The sequence below is a fragment of the Dermacentor andersoni genome, chromosome 3, assembly GCF_023375885.2.
Source record: "Dermacentor andersoni chromosome 3, qqDerAnde1_hic_scaffold, whole genome shotgun sequence".
Taxonomy (NCBI): Eukaryota; Metazoa; Arthropoda; class Arachnida; order Ixodida; family Ixodidae; genus Dermacentor; species Dermacentor andersoni.
The window spans coordinates 131,128,737-131,136,648 of NC_092816.1; positions in this window are offsets into that span (position 1 = coordinate 131,128,737).

Genomic DNA, 7,912 nt, shown 5'->3' on the forward strand with positions numbered 1-7,912 from the left:
TGACTATTGAAAGCACACCTACATGACATGTTAATAGAACCCTATATCCGCAGACTGAACATTATAATCACCCTGTGTTGGGTACCAGGTAATGCTGGGATCGAGTGAAATAAGTTGGTTCCCCAACGTGCCCGCGAAGTTAACCTCCGTGCTCCCTCGATTCCCTGGCCAAATCCAATGACAGTGGAAGACTCTGCCACGTAAAAAGAGCAAAAACTGAACACTGCAAGAACATCAGAGAAAACCGCACTATTTTACCCCAACCCCATCTTTAACTCAACACGGAACAGGCGCATGTCTTTTGTAAAGTTCAATCGAACGCCCTTCTCATCCCACTAACGCTCTACAACTTCGGTTGGCGTAGCATAGCTCACTGCCCAAACTGTCCGGAGCTAAGGGCAGACACCGAACACATTCTGCACTCATGTAACACTGCCATTAGCTCTGCTTATTTTCCTTATTCTTCCCCTTCTTCATGGAGTGCTTGGGTTCACTCCAACTCGGCGGATCAACGACGGGCCTTAGCGGAGCAAGCGCTCTTCTTTACTGGGTATTTGTGTTGGACTTAAATAAAAAAATTTCCTCCTCCTCCTCGCCTGTCGGGCGGAAATGCAACTTTATTTTTCGCTTGCAAACTATGTCCTCTAATTAACGCATTCCGATATAAATTCGGCGTATTCGTGATGTTACAGCTCCGTTATCATTTACAGCGGCAGCGCCAAAAATAGTACAAACAGATTCGCGAGCGAAACCATGGTGAGGCGGCTTTGTAGCACGCGCATAATCCGTATACAGGTCATAAATGGACTATTGCCGGTCCCCCTCAGCGGCAAGCACACTTGCATCTTATAATGGCTGGTGCCTCATTATCACTCGGTGTGTTTTTCTGCTTGGTGCCTCGGTTCTGCTCCCTACTTAACAGTGCGCGAAGCCGTCTGAGTAGGCGGGCGCGCCAAAGTACACATTAGACCGTACATCACTCTGTCGCTACAGGACCCGGACAGGCGAAGACACAGATGATTTGCGTGTCTTGCGTGTGTCTTCTGGGTCATCCTGTGTTATTTCCGCTTAGTGAATGCTTGCATTCTAAAGAATTTCAGCACCTTTAAGGGTACTGGTTCTTTCAATGGCTGACGCCCTTACTATTTGGGCTATAAAGCTTTATTGTACACGACAGCGAGCTCAAGTTGCAGTGGTTATAAGAAAAGCTGGAGTTGGAAACTGCGCATTAACTCTGACCGCCTGGTGCGCACTCAAATATGCGACAATAACTCTTTACATCGATAGCTATTATACATTTATTTCACACAGACTTGGAAGTCGTTTCTCACAGCTAGCATAATGTTCAATCGCCAGAAAAAGTCACCCCCCCCCCCCCCAGAAAAGAACTTATCGTAAGGGCTGATCAATGATTCGATCTTGCCTTTTCAGGGTAAGGATTTTAGCAACGGGTTGAACTATTCATGCGCCCGCAAATCTGTAACATGTTTACTTTGTAGCTTCAACCGGACGGTCTCAATTTTCCTTCTCAGGGACCCGCCGTGGTGGCTTAGCGTCTCGGGCTGACTAATCACATGATCGCAGGATCAAATTCTTGCCGCGGCATTCGCATTTCAATGGGAGTTAAATGCAAGGAGGTTCTTGTGGCCTGCGTTGGATGCACGTTAATGACCTCCAGGCGGTCAATATTATTTCCGGATAACCCCACTACGACGCACCTTATAATGAGTTCCTGGTTTTCGGACACAAAACTCCAAAATTTATTTTGTTTTCCTTCACACGTGGTGCCCGAAGTAACTTATGTTTTTCGCAAGTAGCATTGCAAATTATAGCGTTCAAGGAATCTGGAGCGTGCTACCGCTACAAGCCTTAGAGGAGCCTTAGAGTACTACTACCATACAGTACTATGCCTTTCAACTTAAAACCCGAGAATTAAAAAAAGAATAAAATGGTGGGGATTGGAGTGGGGGAAAGGTAGTATTTCGTTTCACCAAAAACACTTTCCTTTATTGCGGTAACATTGTTCTGAACGAATCTAGCCAGAACATTTGTCAGCCTCGAGTCGTGCTGCTCTTTAGTGTCACCATACACAAGAAAGTCCCCCATCAGGTTAACTACACCAAGGCGGCCCTCCGATATTTCGGTCATGCACTTTTCAAAATGTTCAGGCGCTGATGCAATGCCAAAAGGCAACCATGTAAAACAGTAGCGCTAAAATGGCGTTATAAATGTGGTTAACTCCTACGAATCCTTGGCAAGTCGAACCTGATGAAGGCCTGAATTCGCGTCTAGTTTGTAGAACTACTTTGCGGCAGCTAACAAACCTAGCGCTTCATCGATCGTAGATAACGCGAACCATTCCCTCAAAATCGATTTGTTTAGCTGCGTCAACACATACCCTGACGTCTCCTGAAAGTTTTACGACTGGCGCAATACCGACGCACCCTGCAGTCGGTTGGCTCGTCAACTTTGCGGATGACGCCCATTTCCTCCATTTTCTCAATTTTTGTTTCACCTGGTCTCTCAGTGGAATCGGTATCCGGCGCGGTGCGCATATAGCAAACGGGACGGCTTCCGGCTTGAGTCTGATGCGATACTCGCCTGGCATTGTGCCAAGGTTGCTGAACGCATGAGAGGAAGGCTTCGTAATTAGTGTGCTTGCTTAAGGGCACCACAAACTTAATTGTTCCTAATTCTTCGATAGCTGGAAAACCGAGAAGAATATGGATCAAAGCGCTGACGACATAGTACTGCTGGCGAGGAGTCTTTCCCTTCCATTGAACTTCTGCCTAGAATTTGCCCGAAAAATTCAGCTCAGCCCCGCTCGCACCAGTCAGCACCTCGCCTATCTTCCTTAGACTAGTAGGTAAACCTGGAAAAGATGGCGGTACTACAGAAACTTCAGCGCTTGTATCCGCCATAGCAAATACTTGTACGTCGTTAATTCTTACTTGAACAATTCGCGGCTGCGCGCTCGATGCATTGACACCTCCCCCCAATATATTGCCCGAGTCCGTGTGCACCGAAGAGAATCGTACCTGTCGCTGTTCTGAAGTTTTCTTGAGGCACACCCTGCTGAAGTGTCCCTTGATACCGCAGCTGTGGCACTTAAGTGCCTTTGCTGGACAGGTAGTCCTGGCGTGCACGTTGCCGCCACAGAAGTTGCAGCGTTCATCCAGACGTGCTGAACCTTTGCATCCGTGGACTTTCCTACGCTCTTTCTTACGGTGACCCACGGCATTAACGCCAACCTCGCCGCACTCCAGGGAAGAGGAACCGTTGCTGATGCCTTTGGATCCACGAAGGTCTCCTTGTTGCATCTGGACCGTTTCCTTCAGCCGTGCTTTCGCTAGACTCGTTGAAGGAGTCAACTTGCCGGTTATTTGAAGAGATTCAGAAAGCTTCTCGTATCGCAGGCCGACTACAAGACGGTCCCTGACGAGGCGGTCCTTGGAGTCGAAGTCGCACCTGTCTGCCAGAACGTGTAGAGGTGTCATGAAGTGGTCAGCGGATTCTCAGGGCACCTACTGCCTCTTGTGGAAGCGAGTGCTTTCGTACAATTTGCGCTCCTTTATGGAGTACTGGTCGAACCCCTTTTTGAAGACGTTGAACTTTGCTTCGTCGACCGAACAGTTGAACGTAGAAAAGATGCCTCGAGCTTGACATCGCATTGTGTAGACCAAAGCACGCACTTGCTCCTCCTCCGAACGCTTGTTCAGGCCCGATGCGTAGCGATAGCCGTCGAACGTCTGTATCCACGCCGGCCACTCTGACGTGTTGTCGAAGTCCAGCTGTGGGGGTTCTTCAAGGCCGTGCACTGTAGAAGCCACGGCGCTTCCTGTTTGCCGACGTCTTGTTTCCGTACGCGGTTGGGTGGATAGGTTAACTTCCTGACACCATGTCGTGTTGCGGCGCGCTGCAGCCACCAAGCGGTCCAGCTATCGGCGATGAAGGAACACGAAGGGCCCGCCCAATTCTCGAAGGTACGCAGAAGAAGCGCCCCCGACGTTTATTGCCAGCCGTATATACAAGCACCATAACGCCATCGCCCCGTGGCTTCCGTGGGCACAGATACAGAAGATGAAACAGCGTAATGCAAGGCATGCGCGATAACAACGAGCAAGCACTTATCAGCACAAACCAGACTCCCCTTTTTTTATGCTTGAGGAAAAATTTCGCATATCAAAGGGATAATTTGTCCCTCACAAAGAGGCAACCACAAAGCAAGCAATGCAATTGAAAGGCCGCGTTGACTGTGCAGGGGCTGAGGAGGTGGGCAGGTAGCAATCGGACAGTATAGGCACTGTGCGGCGGCCTCATGACGTAGTCGTGACGTCCCCGCTTGTGGCATGTCGGTAGAGGGTAATGTCCGGCAACGCCGCGACTTATGCTAGTGATTGGGGGTGGAAGAAGCCACAGTAGCCCTTGTCATGCCGTGAAATGCTCACATATAACTGCAAATTTAAGCCCTATGACGTGGGTCAGGAGCTCTTGTCACGGGGTGGACGCACGATCACAAGAGCTAAGTTTCGCCTTTACATGCACACCGTTGCTAGCGCCGGCTTGTGTTTGTGCGGTTGCATGTTCGAACCGAAATAGCAGGGAACAGATACACTGGTGGGTGTGGATGCAGAAATATGCACTCTGATTTACTTCTATTTCTTCATGTGAGATTTACGCTGTAAGTACCGCTGGCGTGTTGTCGTGCAGTGCAAGTATAACCATGTATTTTTGTGTCGGGATATAGTTAAGAGCAGCAGATCGCAGTGAAGTACGCGAATCGATTGCAAGATATTCGCTTGGACTCGGTCTGTTGGAGCAGACGAAGTCCAGAGTCTAATGCACGTGGAAATCAGCAGCAGGTAACTAACGTGCGAGCATGCCGACAGCGTCGGAAGAGGCATCGCACGAAGGGAGTAGCCAACGCCAGGGAGATAGAGGTAGACGCTGTGACACCAGGGAAATAAGTATTAACGTGAATACATCTCAGCTACTAGAAAAATCTATGACCGGTATGGCATTGCGAACCACATAATAAAATAATAAATAGGCTCCAAGCACGAAATGCACCACATGCTTAAAATGAACAGCCAATTCACATGTTGAAAAAAGCTTATTTTCGTGATATGGTTATTTGCAAGGGGCACCTTAATCCCCTCACATTGTTTATTTAACTTAATATGCAGTTTCCCTGTTCCATCCTGCCTTCAAATTTCATTTAATAGTGCTCGAGATCAGTCGTTTTTGCATTCAACGCACGCATGGTGTAAAACAAATCACTTTATGCCTTGTTGTTGATGCTACTGTTGCAGAACTGTCATGGAGAACAACACGGAAGTCGTGGTCACTGAAGAAGAAGAGCCTCCTCAAAGAACCGAGACGGACACTCCCGACACTGACTGGATTCCAGCCGCAGAAGAGGCCAAGAAGTTGGTTGCGAATCCCGTACAGGTTCCAGCTTCAAGAAAAGGTCGTCGTGCAACATTCCACCACAGCGTAGGAGCCGGCCGAAACCATCGTCTTATAGCGGCAAAGTCGGCTAGGCATGCCGCTCCAAGATCCCATCTTCCTGCTTGGCGCCGTTCTCCAACTCGTCGCCCAACAATCGCGACGCCGATGTAACACATGTGCGCCTGTTGTACTTGCACCCGTGGGCACTTTGTAATATTTATTAAGCGTCCAGATGGTCACATTTCTTAATGCGACTTTATTACTTGGACGAACGCTGCTGTTGCATAAGCCTTGCTTTAATAAGCCCTTGCTTTCATAATAAACGTGTAATGATGATGAATTTGTCGCTTTCTGACGCAAGGGCCAAGTATACCCAAAAAGGGCCAGGCCACAGTTACTGAGTTGGCAATGCAGTAATGACTTAACGACAATTGGTTGTGACATGCTGTAGAGGGTCCTGAAAAACAGTTGCTATAATGTCCATAAAATGTCTATATAATAATATTACGGGAATGATCAATGAAGTGAACTACAAACACAAAATATAGAGTTAGAAGGGAGGATAAAATAAACTACACCATGTCACTGGTGAAAAATTTCGAGAAGCACTACTGAATTTCCAGAGCCCTTAAACGCGAGGGCCGGGAAGCATGAACGTTACAAAGCAATCCTATCGCAGCAGCCTCTTGCAAGAGGATGCGCTACGAATCTCTAGTGCTGACCGCTTTCTGTAAACCAGAATCAACAAAAAAGTTTAAAACTGATTTGCTATAAAAAAGTCGTAGTTTCGCACGAAAGGCGAAGTATTAATTGCTATAGCAAATTATCAGACAGCCATATGAAGTAAGGATAGTACTTTTATCGGCCGTACCAACGTGTAAACACTCGCTCGCTAACTAAATTGACAACCGCGGTGTCAGCGTACACAGCAAACATGAACACACCACACTCGACCGCGGACACCCGCTGTCGAAACGCTGGCATCTGGAAGCGCGGCAGCACCGAGCGAAGTGACCTTCGTGCTGGCTATCGCTTCAACGCAAAGTGAGCGACGAAAACACACAGCACGCACAAAGCTACAAGCTGTCGACACACCACACACTGCTCCTAACGCAGATCGCCCTCAAACTACGGCCGCGCGACCTTGCGCAGCCGCCACATACGCCGTTGCAGTAGGAGTAAAACGCCACTCCCTCCCTCCCCTCTTTCCTTTGCCTCGCAACGTTGGGTGCCTCGCGCGCGATGGAAGACGGCGCGCTTTCTCCCCGCTTACCTCTTTTTTGCGCGGGTGAGATTGAGCCGCGTCGTCGGCTCCCCTGGCACGCCTTGACTCGCACATATAACTAGGGCGCGTGGCGACGGCGATATCGCCCTTAGACTTTATTCGGAACCTTACGGCAACGGGGTCGCTGATAGCGGAATTGCGCCTAGAGGGTCTATATAACTGCTATCGCAATAAAATGCCTCTCATCGAAGGAACATTGCCGGATGGTGAGGAATATGCTCTCTGTAAGCTGAAGGGAAGTACCTTTATTGCGAAAGCAATACTGCTCGCACTTTCGGCCCATCGGCGGTCGTGGCGCCTCCTTACACAGCTGCGCATCACGTGACCGTGCGACGTCGCGCCAGACCGAGAGACGGGGCCCCAGCTCGCGGCATCGATGGTGGCGGCGAAGCCTTGCGAGCCGCTGATGCGGCGCTACCGAGAGAGGGCGCTCGCTGGTGTGACGTCACGCTAGGAGGATAAATGGGGCTACAGCTCGGCTCCTCGCAGTGGTCGGCGCGCTGCCTTGCGCTATGTCAGATGATGTATGGTCATAAGTTTAACAAAGGGCAACCATGTCCACACTATCAGCCGAACCAAGGCGCAGCCAAGGGTATTGCTTTCGCAATCTTCCAGGCTTAACCAGGCTAAGCCTTCAGCCAATTTTTTATGTCGAGGTTCTGCTTCCTGGCATTCTAGCAAAACATGGAGGGCGGTGAGCTCTTCGTCACATCTACCAGAGGTTCAAGGCTCATCACAAGTTAACAGATAATTGTGGGTGCCATACGTGTGCTCTATTCTGAGTAAATGACGTTTCTGGCAAGGAATGTTTCCATATATTGCTATTGCAATTATGCGGACACTTAGCGCATTTTCAGTGTTCGGTGCTTGTGGCGGTGAGGCCAACAGGGGAAAATTTATTTCTTTATTTCTTCTTCTTGGCCGCAGCGGCGCTGCACTATGTAGATGTAGTGGAGCCAAAGCAGGGAGAATTTGACAAGTGGGCGAATGGCCAAAGGGCGGCGATTCGGTGGATGGGAAGGCGGCTTGCCCTTTTGGGTCTGTGTATCAGCTTGAGCGGGTATTACCGAATGTTTACTTCACTCCTCGAATGAAACAGACTCATATGCGTAGCCTTCGAAGCTTTATAAGTTGTTTCAATCAAGCTCAGGTATTCTTTAGGGCGCAGCTCATAGC